Genomic DNA, 21,536 nt, shown 5'->3' with positions numbered 1-21,536 from the left:
CTCTCTCTTTCTCTCATATATATATATATATTACTGTGTGACATTGTCTCAAACAAATGAAAAGTTTCATCACTACCATCCACATGTGTGTGTGTGTGTGTGTGTGTGTGTATGTGTATGCACACGCAAGTTATAACATGTAATGGGTTGATTAGTCTTATACACACACACACACACGTACACACACACACATAGACACACAAGTAAAGATTTTGACACTTGTGTTTGTGTCTGACTCAGATGCATACACACTGTTCAATTAGGAGTATGTATGTGTGTGTGTATATATATATATATAATATATATATATATATATATATATATATATATGTGTGTGTGTGTGTGTGTGTGTATTAGATTGGTTTCGGCCTTGACAATAGAACCACCTGGAAAAGTCTTATGGTTAATTATTTTGGGTGCCATGGACCACTCAGGCAGAGAGTTGTTGGTTGAGACGTATCCAGGTGTAGGTGGTTTATCCAGTATTTCTTGGAGGAATTTCTCCAGGTACCGTTTGAAAGTTGTGGGGTCTTTTTCTACTTTAATTTCTTTCAGGATAACATTCAAAAGTGCAGGACCATTTGCAGGGAAGAAATTGTGGCGCAATGCTTTTACGTGATGTGATCTCAACCTTTGTAAGGGACACATTGCACAGGGGCCTAGTCTTGGGTGAATTGTATTGCTTATGGGGAAACTAGCTAAGGAAGGGTTTGCATTGAGAGAAAAAAAAAAGAACATCCACCTCCTCCTCAGTTTAAAAAGCAGAGGGTTATGGTGGGTGTTTCACAATGTTTTTCTCCCCCTGATAACATGATATATATGTATAAAACATACAGACACCAATATAGAAAGTGTAGATATGTGTCATTGCGTATACCTGTCCATGCAGCAGTAATGTTGACTAAACATTAGGAAACTGGTACATAATATATGTGCAAGTGAACTCCATTTACTCAAGAGATTTCATTAAATACCATACAAAGCTTTTACATGAGTATTTATAGTCATTTGCAGATAAATACGATGGTTCGATGATGCTCTACATATGAATGTCTTCTCCACTTCTTTCACAAGTCTCTCAAGTCTTCAGGTCACACATTCCAATGAAAGTCTCTTTTCTCATCTGCAACAATATTCTTCCACACTGAACTCTAATTCTGATCTATTTGTTTGCCTGTAAATGTTTTATGTCACAAGTACGCTATTTTCCACGTATTATGTCTTCAGAGTTTTTTTGTTTTTTTTGTAGTATTTGCTACATCAGTGACATTTACTATCTACAGCTGTACAATAGGATAAATGCAATGAAACTATACTGATCCCAGATGCAAAAGCTGATGAGAGGCTTTCCATAGCCAATTGTTCTTTTCTGTAAAACATTTCCATATCACTTCACTTTTATTTCTACCATCCATACACACACACACACACACACACACACGTGTATGTGTAATCTTTAAAAAAACTCACAAATCTTGTAACTACATTTTTTTAAAAGATTATCTTTACTCTCTTAGCTAATTAAATGCTTTTCTGCTTGTTGAAGCATTACCAAATTATACACACACAACGCAGTCATCATAGAATCCATAAGTCAGAAAAAATAGGCACTGTATATCTGTCAATAGAGAGGGTATATTAATCAAAATAAACAGCATTATACAATACTTTGAACCACTCCTTTCGCAATTCACCCCTCTGCATACTGGTATTTCCCATCATCTGCACTCCCCCTCCAGCCTCGTTTATCACTCTTCACATTAACCTATACTTGTTTACTACCCCCTTCACATTCTCTCATCCCCTTCAATGGTTCCTAGTCTTTGTCCTCTCTTATGCTAATCTTCTGGTTTCCTGAGAATTTGCTCTAGCACCCTACCACTAACTTCCTCAGCTCCTTCAGCCATATATTTCCTCCATAGGAAGACACCTAACCTGTCCCACCACTACCTTACACCTTTCAACGCTTGGCACACATCCACCCACATCCGCCTTCCCTCCCAAATACTTCTTATTAGTGGAAACTTTTCCTCCCTTTCCTTCTCCTCTGTTCTTTCCAGTCTAGCAAGTTACTAGTGCCAGTGGAAGGGAAAAAAGCACCCAGCACACTCTGCAAAGTGGTTGCAATTAGGGAGGCATCAAGCCATAGAAAACATGTCAAAGATGACCCTGGAGCATGACACAGCCCTGCAGCTCACGGGTTCCCTGTCAAACTGTCCAATCCATGCCAGCATAGAAAGCTGAAGTTAAATTATGATGAGGTCTCACACACACACACACAGATTGTTGTTTGCTTTACAACCCCATTGGTTACATTTAGTCCTAGTGTGTGCCACCTTGCACAAGTGTCTCTTCAACTTTTGACCCAAGCTGACTATGCTTTCTGAGAGAATCTGGAAGATGGAAACTGCAAAGAAGCTCACCATGCATATGTCTAAGTGTGAGAGAGTGAGTGAGTGCGTGTGTATAAAACAAGTAACTTTTATTAGAGACTGTGAGAGCAAAACATAATAGATTAGTCATTGTGTCCACATTCTTGATGAATATTACAACTTCTAGCTCTGAACTCAAAGTAGATGTATAAAAACTCCCTTATTTATACATATGAAAGGATTAACAACAGGAAGAACATCTGACTAAAATTACTGCTTCAAAGATTATCCATCAACATTTACCAGCACAGAACCAGAACCTGATGTCACCAAGTTTCTTACAATTTGGCAAACTACAGACTGTACGATTCATTGTGTCTTACACACCAAAGAATCAATTTCATTTCAGCAAGTGACAAATGGGCATCTGGCACTGACAAGCCCCAAACAGAGCAAAATGTATCTGTTGCTCATGTGAGTCGCACCTCAGACAATATTCGCCTTGATCTGATATATATATATATATAAATAAATATAAAAAATGGAACAAAAACACAATAGAGGACATTAAAACATTCGGACAGATAGAAGATACAAAGGTGGACAAGAGAAACAACAATTAGAAGGACAGGCGAAAAAAAAGACGGGTCATTCATGGTTTTCTTTCCTCAGTCAAGTTCCAGAAGTCACAACCATTTTGGGCAATTACACTTGAGATGGTTCAATCTGGTTGCTTCCAAAAAAGTCTAAGCTAAGAGTATAAGACCCCTTTGTAAGAAACCTAGCGAATGTGTAAGGCAACAAAGACAAGAAAAAACCCTATATATATATATATATATATATATATATATATACACATACATACATACATATATATATATGTGTGTGTATGTATGTATATATATATAACAGTTTGCAGCCGTTTACTCAACATGCAGGAATTGAATACCCTATCTTGTATATCTTAAACTACCTCTGACAAGATACAACTTTCAGATAATTCTAATTTTTTAATTTTATTAATGAATTTTTTTGAAGGTCTTGAATGGAAACAGCTATAAGAGATGTTTGTCAATTTAATAAATAATAATTTATTAATTATCTCTCTATTTTGTTATCTTAATATCGCCATGATAGATCATTAGCCACAACACACATTTTTCTCTCCTTTTTTTTCTCTCTTTGTTTCTCTCCTACTTTCTTTCTGTGCTCCTTTCTGTAGAAGAACATAGGCTCAAAACATCAAAGACTTTTTCTATTCCTGAGTGTTATACTAATACATCTGTTTGTTTTGTACACCACCTGCCTTTGTCTTTTGTTTTTTTTTTTCGTAAACTCTCCCTATATATATATATATACATATACACATTGGGTTTTTAACACATGTCTAAGAAGAGATTTTCACTGAGAAATCAAAAATAAAAATCCCTTTCTGAAATTATAGAGGAAGGAGCAAGTCAATTTCATCAACCCAAGTCCTCAACCGCTACTTATTTTATTGATCCCAAAAGGATGAAAGGCAAAACCGACCTCGGCAGCATTTGAACTCAGACCATAAAGTTGGGTGAAATGCTATTAAGTATTTTGCCCAGTGTGCTAACGATTCTGTCACCTCACCACCTTCATAATAATAATATTAATATTATTGTTATTATTATTATAACAATAATAATGATAATGGCTTAAAATTTTAGCATGGGGCCAGCATTTTCAGGGGAGGGATAAATCGACCCCAGTGATCAACTGGTACTTATGCTATTAACCCAAAAAGGATGAAAGGCAAATTCAATCTCAGCAGGATTTGAACTCAGAACTTAAAGGCAAATGAAATGCCACTAAACATTTTGCCTGGCACGCTAATGATCCTCCAAGCTTTCTGCCCTAACAATAACAACAATAAAACCATAGGATCATAGCTTTCAACAGTGTACATACATTTAGTATGATGCACAGATGGCAAAATACACACACACACACATTTAGCACAATCAATCAACCAAGGTGGTGAATAGCAATGGATTTAGTTACTATTTTCTTCTGAAGATCTGATGATTACCATACAACATACTTGTAGTTAGTTAGTAGGGAAACAGGTCATTAATGAATGACAAGGGAACAGGAATTACATAAAGAACTTCATTAGCTCACAGCTGTTTCTGCTATAAGTAGTAGTACACTCAGAGCAAAGTGCTTGCACAACATTACTTTCTTTAAGTCCTTAAAATGAAGTGTATATTTATTTCAGAAAGCATTTCAATACAATGAAATGTGTCTCCTCTTCCACATTCCATCTACTTTGAGCACTTAGCAATTCTTTCCATCAATACTCATCACATCCTGTACCAACCCAGCCTTTTCTCTTACACACTACATTGGATTTCTCTAATGCAAAGTTGTTAGTTTTTTTTCTCTCTCAGTACATTCGTACTCCATCATTCCATTAACATTACATACCCAGTGGAGTACACTCCATTTCTTCCTAGTTTTCTTGAATTTTACATTCAAGGTTCACTACCAAATAGCATTGTAGTTTGTGTACAAGCCTCATACAGTCTGGTGTTCACTCTGAAAGTGAAACTTTTTTAATGCCAAAAGAGGCAAATAGCCTCCTGAACTTTCTCCTGCCTATTCTCCCTCTGGCTTCTATACTTTCAGATCAATTTCCACAACTGCTAATTAGGACACTTAAGTAACAGTAACTATCAACTACTTTTTGGAAACCTTCCAGGCATTTCAGACAATCTGTTTACCAGCCCCGTGAGAGGTCTGCTTTTACAATTAACCTATGATCTCAGTGCACCTTTTGCACAGCCATAGTTTCCCCTATGGATGCATACCGAGTTCCTATCTACGTCTTTTCTACATCATTTCCCTGATGAAAGCAGAGCCCTGTCATTTTCCCTACAACCTAATACTTTAGTCTTTGCAAAATACACTCCAAGATCTTTCAATTCTAGGGTTTTCTTCCAATTTTGGAAAGCCAACGTTGCTTCACTGGCATGCGTAAAAAGATTCGAGCGAGGTCGTTGCCAGTACCGCCTGACAGGCCCCCATGCCAGTGGCACGTAAAAAGCACCAACTACATTCTCGGAGTGGTTGACGTTAGGAAGGGCATCCAGCTGTAGAAACTCTGCCAGATCAAGATTGGAGCCTGATGCAGCCATCTGGTTTGCCAGCCCTCAGTCAAAGTCGTCCAACCCATGCTAGCATGGAAAGCGGACTTTAAATGATGATGATGATGATGAATCTTACAACAGATTCAGCTCTTCTAAGGACAAGGACCTCAGCATATAGGAGGTTTCCAATAATGACCACAGTTGCAGCAAGTGTCACAAAAAATAAGGAAGCACTTTTTTTTTTAAATACTGTCTTGGTTATGATGAGTCTCTGCTGCATGACATCATCTGGTACTGTATTGCAATCAATACTTATAAAAATCAAACCATGTATTCTATTTATCTATAGAAATCAATAAATATGTTTGCAATGGCATTAATATAAGATATTGTCTGTCAGCACAAATAATTGAAATAACTTTTTGCTAATTAGCCTACTAGTAAATTGCCAACACACAAAGGCAGATATAAGCACGCACGCACACGCACACACACACACACAAAACCACATTTTTGCATCTATATTACCTCTACACATGCTTAAGACATTACAATCAAATATTAAAATCTATATCGGTGGAGAAGACCATACTTATATTTCAAGCTACACACTATACTTACTGATTAATTATATCAATGATATTGGAAAGAATATTGTTTCTTGATGTACTTACACCAAATAAATTGGTGTTGTGTAAGTAATATAATGGCTACTTGCCTTTACTTTTTGCTGTCATATGCAAAAATAGATTTTACATAAACATATATATATATGTATGTATGTATATATATATATATATATATATATATATATATACACATATACATCCATTGCAATATATTTAAATGGGAAGTTCACTCAGGCTGGTTAGGCAGAGTTTGACAAAGCTGGAAGAAGCACCTGTTGTACAGAAGAATTATGCTCCTATGCAGACAAGTCCCATAGCCAACTAACAGTGAAAGGCTCTTTTATAGTCAGAAAAGGTAACAAACTTCTTTGTACTTTTAAATCTTGATTCAGAATTAGGTACAACTTTTTCCTATATTGTATGTTTTGTATCATTTCCCCCACTATTATTACCTTCCAACAAGTAAAATAGCATTTGTGGTCAATGAAACTATCACCAGCCTCACTTCACTAGTTCATAGTGTTTCCCCTGTATATCTATGGTTTTTGTTACATAACTTTGACTTTAGGTTAGGTATGGCAGCTTGTGCCATTGTAGCATGTCGCTGACACCATCGTTTCTCTATATTTGTTCAGGTTGTCCTGGGAAACCCTTCAAGTAGAGTCCCACTCAGTTTCCCTCTCACTAAGATACTTCGTCATTCACCATGGCTCTGAGGCATCTGGCCAACCAACATGAACCATCAACCCAGCTGGATCTTAGAGAAGAAACCACAATACACAGGATCCAACTAGGAAAACCAAGCAATATAAACAGTCTGAGCTGACGCTCCTGATCATACAAATAACAGGACTTCACTAATAATATATTATATATATATATATATATATATATATATATATATATATATATATATATATATATATATATATATGTTGTGTTGCTCTCGTGTTACAGGTAACATGTAACCCAGTACAACCTGTTGCTCAGTTGGATCATGCTGTAACACTAACATCAGGAAAGAATGTTCTAGGTCATTTCTGCCATCTCATGGTTCCAATATTTTCGATAGGGTTAACAGTGTATGTAGCATCTCAAGTTGGCAGAAAAACAAACTGATGGAAGTTATTCTGTTTTCGCTGAAGATGGATGATTAAGCACACTCAAGGGCAATGAATCTTTTAAAAGACTTGTTTTGTAACCCTTCTGGATGACAATTTTTATGCAAAATATAAGAACAGCAGCAGAAATATTTTCAGTATTTCTATTATTAAAGCAGACAACAGTTTTCTATTACAATTAATTGTAAGCTCTTGTAATAGTCTTGCAAGTGAAGCAAAAAGAAACTGTGAAGTATATTTGTATTAATCATTAATAAACAAGGAGATGAAAAGATGCCTTTTCAAATTAAATTATTGTCATACTTGGGGATGGTCATATGTTGCCAATTAAACACATGAACTATATACATTATTTACATTTGATGGATATTTGTTCTAATCTTGTTTGTTGTTAACAACGTTTCAGCTGATATACCTTCCAGCCTTCATCAGGTGTCTTGGGGAAATTTTGAACCTGGGTTCTCATTCCTAAGGAGGAACAACAACAACAGCAGCAGCAACAACAACAATATCAAAAAATACGTTAGGAATGAGAACCTAGGTTCAAAATTTCCGCAAGATACCTGATGAAGGCTGGAGGGTATATCAACCAAAACATGTTAACAACAAACAAGATGAGGACAAATATCTGTCAAACGTACATAATTCCTCTTCTCTTAAATATAGAACTACATGAACTATATATTTGGCCTTCATTTCAGCTTTATTATTATTATTATTATTATTATAGTTTCTTTGTCAAAGTTCCTTCGTCACACATCCTGTAACCTCTTCAGTGACTCTTTATCCCATGTGTCTCTTCTTGTTTTGCTGATTCCATTTTGTCTTTCTGTGGTATGTATTCCTATCTGTACATACATTTGCATCTGTATGCATATGTGTGTGTGTGTGTATCATAAAAGCTTTGAAAGGAGTATTCTATGTTTGAAAGAGAAAGTTTCATTTATTGCAAAAATGGTATAATAATCTTTGGGCCTCACAGAATGAGATGCTCCACTAGAAACTTGTTTAATCTATAAACTGTATAGAGAAATGAATGCTAAAACTATAATGATGTTGAAAATCAGTAGATTTAGATATGACATTTATAAAAGTGTTATTTACCACACTAACATTCACAAGAAGTAGAAACTCGAGATAGGAGCCATAAAATAATAATTGCATTAGAGAGAGAAACCTGTATATAAACAGTTTAGCTGATCACACATATATTGCTATAATCGCATAACTACACAAAAACAAATAATATATTAATATTTTATTAGGTTTTTAGTCATAGCTTTAATGCTACATATGCAGCTAAATGTAACCTGAAAATCAGATCAAACAGATAATATATGTAAGTTTTTATCAAAGAAGATAAACACAATCCCAAGCCAAATCACTGACTTAAGCAGAGATAATGAAATCAAACATATACAGACTTTTATACGGTTTCAATCTATGTGGCTTCCAAATAACTTTTGTTCATAGAGGGGAGTGGTGGTGACCATAAACTTAGCAGGTCCTCCCTTCAGACATTTAAGGTCAAAGTAGTTGACTTCACAACATGAGATTCTTTATACTGCCAGCTGCAACAACAGCATCATCAGCATCGTTTTTACATCCATTTTTCCTTGCTTGCATGACAAAGGCAGACTTGTTTCCTCATCCATCTTTTACCAGTTATTGTGGTATCTTATCATCTCCTTGCTGAACTTCCTCATATCATTCGTCACCAAATCTTTCCATTTCTCTCTCTTCCATAACTTTCCTCCATTTGATTCACTTTCAATCTCTATTCCACATCACTGGCTAATACCTGCTCAGTCTTCACACTATATCCAATTCCTCTTCTGTCCAGTTTTCCCTTTAACTCATCTATGTTCAATCGTTGATGCACCCCAACATCAAACACCCAGTGCAGCATGTTGGCTGCATTTGTTCCTGCCTTTTACAATGGCCATGTTCTACCACCATACCATACTGCACTTTGCACACAAACACCACAGTTTTCCTTAGACAAAGACACTTTTTGCTACCATAGACATAGCAGCCTCCTCAAGTTTTATCACATTGCCCTTATTCTATTGCTTTTTCTCTTATTTGTTGTGAGAACAGGACAACCAGTCCAATGTCCTCTTTCATTCACCTAGAACAAGATTCGCTTCCCTTTGATTGTTATATGCAATCAAAGAGAGAGCTTGGGTATGAGTAACTTGGGCAATGTAATTCTACATTATCCATCCTCATCTTGTTTGTTGTTAACACGTTTCAGCTGATATACCCTTGGGAAATTTCGAACCTGGGTTCTTATTCCAAAGGTATTTTTCGATAGTATTATTATTGTTCAGGTCACTGCTTGGAATCTTGGGGTTAGCAGCCCATGCTCTTAACCACTATGCCATATGCCCATGGACAATTATGGAGTGAAATTTAGGGCTTATAAATCTAATATTTTCGTAGCCTTCCTTAATACCGGTCCCCATATGCTACTCATATCTGCACTCAGTCTGCTTAGGAGGTGGTTGTGTCCCAGCATATGTACTGCTTCTTTTATTTTTGTATTTTCCAGTGGTGTTCTCTGTTTATTATTTTAACTCATCCTACAAGGGGAGGTGGTCTCCATTTTTCCATACATGGATCAGCTATACCTGATTTATCAATATCTCCTCATGTTCCTCTACCCTTATTTTGAGGGGCCATTTCCTCCAGACCTAATAAATACAGAAACAATGATGTCAGTGGCTTTAACACCAAAATCATTGTCTAAGAGAAATCAAACAAAATGATTCTCTCTGGTTTAACTCTTTTAATAGCAACCTGCATGAGACTGCCTCTGATTCCATGATAGAAACTTCTTGCCTTAAAGTGATCTAAATGGAAACCTTCCATCAAAATTTCACGTTAAGTCATGTTCCAAGCACCAGCCTGATAGTGACAGATTTATATTACAAAATAGTTTATTTTTTTCAAAAGTAATGGACTTCAATAGAAAAACGGTAACAAAAGGGTTAAACTGACTGGATGGCTGAGAAAAAGCCAAATTTACGATATTATTTTATAAATTCCTCAGTTTTTTTTTTTTCAAATATTCTTATGCTTTCTTCTTTTAAGTAACGTGGATCATTTCATGACTTGAAATTTTCTGAAACCAATGGAAATCCCCCCATCCCCCAGCTGCAGAAACGTCAGGGCATCAGACAAAATAGGTAGTGGCATTTCTTCCATCCTTCTACCTCTTTACCTTTTGAGTTCAAATCCCACTCAACTTCACTTTCAACTTTTCAGGATTGATAAAATAAAGAACCAGAAGCAGAATTGTTAGCACAGTGGGCAAAATGCTTAGTGGTATTTCGCCCATCGCTACATTCTGAGTTCAAATTTCAGGGTCGATAAATTAAGTACCGGTCAAATATCATCGATTGTCCCACTCCCCACAAAAGGATTATCATTATTACCAACTCCAGTATTTCTATAACAAAAATAGGGCACTGAATAGTTTATGGTCCCCTGTAATAGTTTAGAGCCCATTTAATAACTTGAAGGTCCCTTTCAGTTATAAATACTCTCCAGTTCAGTATGGCACATTGTATAAAAATATAAAATCAACAAATAAATAAATAAATAAATAAAAAGCTATTGATAAATAAGAGCAGTCAACAAGCAACCACTTTAAAATGGTTGCAACAGCTGCACTCTGCTCTGGAAGCAATGCATTATGTTCTTACAATAAGGTACCGTAATAATTTTGTATGCTTAAAAAATATTAATGTGTATATAGAGTAAAAGGAAGAGAGTGAAGAAACGAAAAAAGACTTTTTGATAAAATATATCTTATCTCAGTAAATGATATCACACAGATAGATCAAAAGATAGAAATAATATTTTGTACATCTTTATAACTTATTCTGCTATCATAGGGAAAAAGATGCATTCAACAAATAATGCTTCTTGGTAAAATTTAATAGAATTTCTATCTTCACAACATTATTTAAAATAAACTCTACAACATATTTTCCAGAGACATATGTAATAATATTTTCAGTAAATACTGTGGAAATTGACTTTGAAGAAATGTTTTCATTTGCATATTTTTTTACAGTTTCTTTTTCCCTCAGTTAGCATAAGTTCTGTGATATTTAACACATTTTCTAATCCTAAGTTCTGTGAGGTTTTAATGTGTTTCCTAATTCTAATAATGAACAGGAAACAACACGTCTGTTGCATCTGTGTAATGTCTGATTATGGCAGGTAAAATATTGTGCCAGCGATAGGAAAAGTTTCTCACACACAATGTCATTATCAATTATAAATCAAATAGGAATAAGTGCTTCAATTAAATTAATTGAAATAAAGATACTTTGCTCATTAAGAAAACATAGAAAACAAAGAGAATAACTGGAAGACTAAGAATGGACTATCATATTTCAACAAATATCTTGGATGTATTTCTTCAATAGATGACACTGTTCATATTATGAAACCTTTTTTTCCAAAGCCAGTTAAAATGAAAAGCTGTTCAACTGAAAATGTCTGTGCTTGCAATATGCTGATGCTCATAGCAAAACTAAGACTCACTGGAAATTGAACTCATTTGAACTGAAATGGGACATCATCTCCCGAGTCAGAGTGATGGAGGATCTTGTGCACTTATCTAATCAATGCAGCCTATACAGTTCTATATTTAAGAGATGAGGAATTATGTACATTATTTACATTTGACGGATATTTGTCCTCGTCTTGCTTGTTGTTAACACGTTTCGGCTGATATGCCCATGGGCATACATACGGTTTAGTGGTTAAGAGCGCAGGCTACTAACCCTAACATTTCGAGTTTGATTCCAGGTAGTGACCTGAATAATAATAATAGTAATAACATCGAAAAATGCCTTAGGAATGAGAACCCAGGTTCGGAATTTCCCCAAGACACCTGATGAAGGCTGGAGGGTATATCAGCTGAAAGGTTGTGCAAACAATAAACAAGATGAGGACAAATATCCATCAAATGTAAATAATGTAATGCAGCCTATATTCAGGTATCTCTTGAGACTGTGCGACAGAGCATTGTGCTTGCATATCATCAAGTTTATTCCTTCTCTGTTCGGGGTGTCTCCTGAACTTCTTCCTGATTCTTTGTGAGGGTCTTTTGACTCTGTTGTCCTAATGAAATTCCTTGCACACATATATACAAAAACATACACTTAGCGTGATATATATATATATATATATATACACACACACACATAGAGAGAAAGAGTGAGGGAGAGTATGGTTATATATATGAGAGAGAGAGAGAGAGAGACAAATAGACAGAAAGACATAAGACAGGTGTACTTGCCACCTCTGATTGATTTGCATTACACATGATCTAGAAAGAGATGGCGAGTAGCATACACAAGAGATATACATATAAAGAGATTGAGAGAGAGCATTATATATATATATAGAGAGAGAGAGAGAGGGGAGGGCAGGGAGAAAAGCATAAAAAAAAAGAGAGTCAGATAAACAGATAGAGAGAGATGATGATGATAATGTCAGTGCTGATCACATTGATGATGGTAGTGGTGATGGTAGTGATGATGGAAATGATGATGATGCCAATGCATGAATGTTGCCCTCATTGGTGAAATCATTTCCTTTGTCATGTTTTTTTAATGCCCCCCTCCCCCGGCCACAAGACTGATTTTTAAGAAATCTATATTTAATTCAACATAAAAAGCACCCAGTACAATCTGTAAAGCTATTTGCATTATAAAGAGCATCCAGCTGTAGAAGCCATGCCAAAACAGATGACTGGAGCCTGATGCAGCCATCCGGCTTAGCAGCTCCTGTCAAACCATCCATCCCATGCCAACATGGAAAATGAACTTTGATGATGATGATATTACTGGTATTAATTTCACTGACCTAATGGGAAAACTTCACTCTAACACTTCCCTTTAAAGAGTTATAATTATTAATTATCATAACCAGTTTAGAGTAAAAAAAAATTTTTTTTTTAAATCCGTTAATTACAAACATTATTTATTACACTACTAATAAAACACAAACACTGGCTGTAATTCACTTGAATTATGTTATCGGTTAATTAAATAATTAGTTCATTGATTAATAAATTGATTTGTCAAAGTTCTTTCATTAGTCTTATTGATGTCAATGTGCACTCCCCCTCCACCACTTACTCTGTTGCTTTGTGTTTGTCTCATAATGTTTTGCTCCTGTTCTTATGATGTGTATATATTGAATGAGTAACAGTAATTTCAACTGGAATAGTGGTGGTGTGGTGCATTTTTGTAAAGGATGGTTAGTGTCTTTGTAGTGTGCTGTGTTGGACTTTCACATTTGTTGACACATTTCTGCATCTGTGAGTGCATATACACATACATAAATCGTCATTGTTAGTTTGTCCATTGTTATCAATGATGACCAAGGATGTCATCTGGGGAAAGGGGGTACAGTGTTGCAGATCAGGAACTGGTGGTCTGCTGTGGCTGAAGGCAAAGAGTTGGCTCTCAACTTGTGCATCTTGCATTTTCTTTGTGTTCTGTTCACAAGAGGTGGCACCTATGTTGGTGCAGCTGTGCCAGACAGGGTGGTCTTGTGCTTGCATTTCCCAGGTGTCAAGGTTGCTCTCAAACCTCTTCATAAATACACACACATACACATGTTGTCTTCCTGTCATGTCAAGTGGTTTGTCATTTGTTTTACCCATTCATGCATTTCAGCTTTTCACAGCAGTTGGCTTGCTGCAAGTTTCTCATAAATACTTATTCATACTCATTTACACACACACACACGTCTACAGACAAACATCTACAGCTACCAACCTGCAGACATATATCTATATGCATAATCACATACACATACATGTAGAAGATATACATGTATATATGCATGTGTACCAGTGTGTGTATATGTGTGTGTTTATATATACATATATATATATATATATTATATATATATATATATATATATATGTATGTGTTTATATATACATATGTGTTTATATATATATATAGATATAGATACGGGGAGGGGGGATAGAGGTAAATATAGTGAGTGAAGAATGAGGACGAAGGTGCAGCTTGGTGAAATATAACAGAATGGGCGGAGGGCAAGATGAGAGAGAAAGGAGTGGCTCAGGGACTATGAGCAATGAGGAGTGAAAATTACAGGTACATAAGGGTCAACTATATAGTGTGAGTGGGTGCTGGGAATGATAGCTGATATGCAAGGTGTCGTTAATATAAAGCAGGGCAGAGGAGGAGGGAAGGGACAATAATGAAAATAAGGGATGGTGGTAGGGGGAAGTATGTAATATGTGATATGGAAGGGGTAGGAAGGGAGATGAGATGTGGAGAATGCTTGACGGGGGGGGGGGGGCAGTATGGGTGGAGGGACAACAACCAACATGTGGGGAAGAGGGTTCAGTAAGTAGATGAGAATTGGGGAAAGCATAACAAGGTAGTATGGACATAGGATACCATCTACTTTATATGCATTTTTGTGAATGTATATTCTTTTACTTGTTTCAGTCAGTTGACTGGGGCCATGCTGGAGCACTGCCTTTAGTCAAACAAATCAACTGCAGGACATATGCTTTGTAAGCCTAGTACTTATTCTGTTGGTGTTTTATGCCAAACTGCTAAGTCACGGGGATGTAAACAAAGACACACACACATATACATATATATATATATATTTATTATATAGAAGGAGCTTCTACAGGACTAGAACTGTTTCATTCAAGAGAAATCTTCAGGAAGCTAGTTAACAAGAATTGTATTGGCATTTATACATTTAGGCAGGTTTAACGGGGTGTTGGTGGGGACTTTTTTGGGGGTAGGCATAGCGCAAAATATCATACTTGGGGGAGTGACCACTCCCCCAAGTATGATATTTTGCGCTATGCCTACCCCCAAAAAAGTCCCCCACCAACACCCCGTTAAACCTGCCTAAATGTATAAATGCCAATACAATTCTTGTTAACTAGCTTCCTGAAGATTTCTCTTGAATGAAACAGTTCTAGTCCTGTAGAAGCTCCTTCTATATAATAAATTAATTTTACTCTGCTTTGTATTGAGTACCTTATTTACTGTGGTTAACCCCGAATCAACCCGGGACCTACATATATATATATATATATATATATATATATATATATGACGGGCTTCTTTCAGTTTCCATCTACCAAATCCACTCACAAGGCTTTGGATGGCCCAAGGCTATACTAGAAGACACTTGTCCAAAGGTGCCATGCAATGGAACTGAACCCGGAACTATGTGGTTGGGAAGCAAACTTCTTACCACACAGCCACTCCTGCACGTATATATACGAAGTTTGTATCACAATCACATGGTAAGCCATCTGGGTCAGTGAGGACAGGTTATTTCCCTTAGACCAGTCCATATGGTCCAAAATGGCAAAAGGGGAACTCCTCCCTTAACTTGCTTTTACCATGTGAAGCAACCTCGCTGACCCAGATTGATTATTTCTTGCTTACTAAATGACCATAAAAAATTTCAACCTCCAAAGTTTGAGGAGGTATATGGCCTTTGCCATTAGAGTTTGACGAATCAACCATAGGGCTAAGCAAGCACTTTATTGATGTAAAACCACTGTATGACCCAACGTATACTTAACTGCATACATATATATATATATATATATATATATATTATATATATATATATATATATATATATATATAAAAACACACACACACACATCATACATATTTATTAGTCACTGTCTAAAAGACATATTTATCAGTAGCTATATATTTTATACATATATATCAATGACTACACAGATATATATATCACAGAAATTTTTCGTAGTTACATGTCATACATATTTATCAATGGCTATATTTGTATTATACATATTTAGCACCCGCTATCTCTCTCACTCTCTCTCTTTCTCTCTCATAAATATACATATATATATATATATGGCGGCGAGCTGGCAGAAACGTTAGCACACCAGGTGAAATGCGTAGCCATATTTCGTCTGCCGTTACATTCTGGATTCAAATTCCGCCGGGGTTGACTTTGCCTTTCATCCTTCCGGGGTCAAGGAATTAAGTACCAGTTACGCACTGGGGTTGATGTAATCGACTTAATCCGTTTGTCTGTCCTTGTTTGTCCCCTCGGTGTTTAGCCCCTTGTGGGTAGTAAAGAAATATATATACATACATATATATATATATATATAATGTGGCTGATGCCAGCACTGCCTTGACTGGCTTCTGTGCCACTGGCACATAAAAAGCATCAACCGGTTGTGGTCGTTGCCAGCCTCCTCTGGCCCCTGTGCTGGTCGCATGTAAAAAGCACCCACTACACTCTCGGAATGGTTGGCATTAGGAAGGGCATCCAGCTGTAGAAACACTGTCAGATCAGACAGGAGCCTGGTGCAACCTCCGGGCTTCCCAGACCCCAGTCGAACTGTCCAACCCATGCCAGCATGAAAAGCGGATGTTAAACGATAATGATATACTAAATGATGATGATGATATATATATATAATGAATTTACCAGTAGTTATCTTTGTTTGTCAGAGATCTTCCTTAACTTTTAACAAGTGTTAAACTATATATTCATAACACTAATTTCCACAATTTCCTTTAAGTATTTTATTGTGTCATCTTCATAAATTCCTTTTTAATCTTTACTTTTTTCAACATTTAAAAAGAAGATGCTTTACAGCTTTAGTTTTGTACATAGAAATTATTGTGGAGACTTGAAAATAATATAGACCAGGTGACATTACAAACATGACCATTTGCATAAGTTAAATAGCTTCTATAAAATTCTCCTTTCCCTAGAGAAGTGTTTAACATGCCGAAGAAGAAAAACCAATCTCTTCCAAGACTGCAAAGAAGAATCTAAGTCTGAAACACTTTTGATGCAACAAATAAATATAGTTTAGGAAATACTTTAGCAAAAATATTACACACACACACACACACACATTAATACACAGAAATAAACACAGAGATACACAAACCAATTAATTTATGATTAAGCCAGGATTGTTCAAAGAATAAATTTGTATATATTAAATCTAAACACAGACATAGGAAGGATACAAAACAAGGAATACCATGTGCCAGGTGTGACCAGATGTTTGGTTTCTTTTCTTTTTCATTTCTTTTTTTATATATTTTCTGTTTACATTTAATATACACAAGCACACACGCGTGCATGTGTGTGTGTGTGTGTATAATCTTGTTTGCTACAGCTTTATGTTAGCAAGAATGGAAGACATTACCCATAGCTGAATTCCATTGAAGATGCCAGCTAACATGATTAGTGAGCTGTTTATATAAATATGATGTATATTTGTAGTTTCAAAACACATTGGTCTTACTCTTTTGTCTACACAAATTGCTGCTTAGTTATGAAGATATCCAACTGTAGATGCCAGTCAGTTATGAAGCAAATAGTCAGGTAGCTGCACAACACTAGTCATGTGTTGGTATATGCTGGAACACGCTACTGTTACATAGTATGGCAACTCAGCACCATTAGTGTGTAATATAGTGCAACAAACAACACCAAGCATGTGTAGCAGAACACAATGTGTATTTTCCAGTAAAATTAGGAAGGACATCCAGCTGTAGAAACTCTGCCAGATCAAGACTGGAGCCTGGTGCAGCCATCTGGTTGCCAGCCCTCAGTCAAAATAGTCCAACCCATGCTAGCATGGAAAACGGACGTTAAACGATGATGATGATGATGCTGAAACTCCACCAGTTTCATAAAGTTTCTGTAAGTTCCTACATCAATTGTAACGCACATACATACAACACTGTATAAGACATTTATTGTTGTGATGTTGCTAAGTGATCAAATGCAGGAGGATTTCACCAGATTACTATAAATGCTACCTTATGTTGTTCCTAAAATTGTGTTATTTCAAACTGTTGAGATTCCTAAAACAGTTGTTATAAAACCCTCCGGGGTTAATGGGGCTGTACAGAGAATGTGTTCAAACTGGCTGGGGATCAATAGGTCATGAATAAAATTCTAGGAAGCTTACGAAATCCATGAGTGGAAAAAGTTTGAATTTAAATAGTTATTCACATGTGATCTTTGGCAAAGAGAAATCTGCCAAAGCCAGAACCGTTTTCTCATGTCATGGAGGTATAGATGTTGCAGAGAACAGTTTGAGAATTTGGCAAATTTCTCATGCCATTACAACACGAACATCGTGAAAAACACTTCCATAATTTATTCCAGTCATAAAACACTTTGTTTTTTCTTTTTTTTTACAAAAAAGCCAATAAATTCAATACCCAAACTAGTTTATTTCCTAGGATTCTTCTCACAGGTGACACCAGATGATGACAAGTTGAAATTCAAGTCCCCAGCTATGAGATAAGTCAAAATCCATAAACTTATTGTGTTTTAATTGCTGATTTGTCATTGTACTTTGCACAGAGAAATCTCCCAATATATGTGTGTGTGTGTGTGTGTGTGTGTATGAGTCCGTGTGTATGAGCAGGTTTGTATGTGTGTGAAATTAGTTTTGTGTATTTTCATATGGTTGCTGACCAATTAGTAAATATACAATAAGACACACACATATACAGACATCTAAGCAACACCCTTTTCCCTCGTTCTGACTATTTTGGGGTTTCATTTCTTTTGTTCATTTTCACCAACAAACTTAACAGTTTTGTATCAATGTACATATTTGTTTTGCAGGAATACGTAGTTGAGAGTGTTGATAATTTGTCTGCTCACAGCTTAAAAAGAAATGTAGAAATGCACAACTATTGCCCGCACATGTGTGTGTGTGTGTGTGTGAGGAGAGGGAGAGAGTCACCATTATCATTTAATGTCCTGTTTTCCATGCTGGCATGGGTTTGCAACTTGGTAACCCAAATGAAAAGCTAAAGTGGTTAAATCAGTCTTCTACCATAATTATAATTCTTACATTGTAAATCATTACAACTTTGTGTTGTATTTATATTACAGTGACTTGGGATTTCATTTTGCTTTATTGTACAATAGTAAGTCAAAAATTAAATGCATTCTTGTTTGTAATTTATTAAAACAAAAAGCAGGGTTTGAACAATTACATCATTTCTCAACATCATCTCCTGCTTTCCAATGTAATTCTTCCAGCAGGTTTGCTTATTCCATCAAAGTAGTACCTCTTCAGCTTCCCAGTTCTTTGTCCACAGTAAATCAATGACCTTGTAAAGAATGTTTGAGCAGTCTAAAGAGGTGATAGTCAGAAGGGGCAAGATTTAGACTGTTTGCAGTGTGTTCCAGCGATGCAAAACCCAATTTTTCAATGGTTTCAACAGTGTGGGTGGCCATATGGAGCGTACATTGTCATGCAACAATAACACTTGCTTTCATAATAGACTTTGGTATTTGGTGCAAATTGCTGTTTCAGTTTGTTGGCCAGCATTTCACCATAGCCTACACTGGTGACTGGAGATCCCTTTTCTAGATAATATTTTCCAGTATAAGCCCTTTTGCATCCTGAAAAACAGCATCACTTTTCCTGCAGAAGGTAGAGTCTTGAATTTCTTTTTCACTGACAATATCAAGTATTTCTACTCCATTGTCTACCTTTGGGATTCTGGCTCAAAGTAGTGGACTTAGCTCTAATCTCCCTTAACTATTCTCTCCAAAAATGCTTCACTCTCATTGTTGTAGCACTCAAGTAAGCAGTGACAAATTTCCACACAATTGCATTTATGCACTTCCATTAAGCGCTCTTGGCACCCATCATCTCACAGACTTTACAGAAGTGAAGCTTGTTGAGGATGATTTCATATGCAGAGCCATGACTAATTTGCAGAGAATATGCCACCTCATCAATGGTCACTTATCACTTTGCCAGAACCATCTCTGAAGCTTGTTGAATCTTCAAGTCAGTGGTGAAGGTTGATGGGCATCTTGCTCCCACTTTTTGCTTCACATTCGTTGAACCATTTTTAAACATCTTAATCTACTCATACACACTTCTGCAAAGTAGAGCACTGAAAGCTTGTGATGACTTTCAACTCCTGACACATTTTCAGACCAGAGAGATTAGCTCACTGACCACTGTTCCTCCTAAGTGCACACTGCCAGTGGAGCAATCAAGGTTGAATCGTTGTTATGCAATCACAAGAGTACAACCTAGTAGTATGCAGACACCGAAGACTGTGCAACCATCCTAAAGAATTTTTGAGCAAAAGTGGAGATAATTTTTGACTCCCTTTTCTATTTTATATTATAGTGAACTGGGATTCAAAACTCTTTAATTATTCAGCATATCAGGCCTTGATGTGAAGGAGAAAAATATTTGTAATATTCACTGGAGTTTAGGAAATATATTTTTATTTCTATGGTTACTAGTAAGATAATACTTGTGTGTTTGTTATGAAGTCTTTGAGAGGATGTATTGAGATGAGAGAAAAAAAAAAACTTAGATTTTTAATTTTTGAAGACAAATGAAAGATTTGGAAAACATCAGAGTTCAATATCATTTAACAACTGACCATCTCATAATATGCCATTTAACATAGCAATATATGCAATGTCACATGCAACTGAATATTGTTGTTGTTATTATTATTATTATTATTATTATTAATAAGGCGGCAAGCTGGCAGAATTATTAGCATGCTGGATAAAATGCTAGGCAGTATTTCGCCTGTCGCTACATTCGAATTACGTTGAGGTTGACTTTGCCTTTCATCTTTTCAGGGTCGATAAAAATAAGTACTAGTTGAGCACTGAGGGTCAATGTAATCAACTCATCCCCTCCGCAGAAATTGCTGCCCTTGTGGCAAAATTTGAAACCATTATTATTATTATTATTATCATTATTATTACTACAACTATGACTAGTTCTGAAGGAACACATACACAAGAGTACAACACTATATTGAGGAGATGGCCAAGTATATTGGTAAGATAGTAAATTCATAACGTCAGCAATTTCAGTTTTTGTATCCAGTCAGAAAAGTCAATATTTAGATGTTTTAATACTGTCATGGCTTATGTAAAATTCTGCAGTATATTCAGGAATTTCTCTTTGCCAAATATCTCAAAAAATGAAACTTTTTTTTTTATTATTATTTGGAACATTGTTTTAAAAAATTTACTATTTTCTTTAATATTCTTATTGAAATTATTTCAAAAACTTCAGGAAATACAATTGGTAGGTACCAAACAAGATTTTTCAGTTTTCCTAAAGTAAAAAGTTCTCAAAATATGTAAGAAAAACACCTCAAATGCTTTGCATGTATCAAATCTATTCACAAGAAAAAGCAAAGAAAACCACACGGTTTTCATTAGTTT

At 35.9% G+C, this 21,536-nt stretch overlaps 1 protein-coding gene across 9 annotated transcripts in view; it reads right to left on the bottom strand.

Moving 5' to 3' along the window:
- Positions 1-21,536, bottom strand: part of LOC115210326 (forkhead box protein P1) — a 566,153-nt gene that overhangs the window by 345,182 nt on the left and 199,435 nt on the right. The gene's annotated exons all lie outside the window — the stretch shown is intronic.

The sequence above is a fragment of the Octopus sinensis genome, linkage group LG4 (assembly GCF_006345805.1).
Source record: "Octopus sinensis linkage group LG4, ASM634580v1, whole genome shotgun sequence".
In the NCBI taxonomy this organism is placed as follows: Eukaryota; Metazoa; Mollusca; class Cephalopoda; order Octopoda; family Octopodidae; genus Octopus; species Octopus sinensis.
Note: the sequence above shows the minus strand (reverse complement) of the source record. Positions and strands in the feature narration are given on the sequence as shown.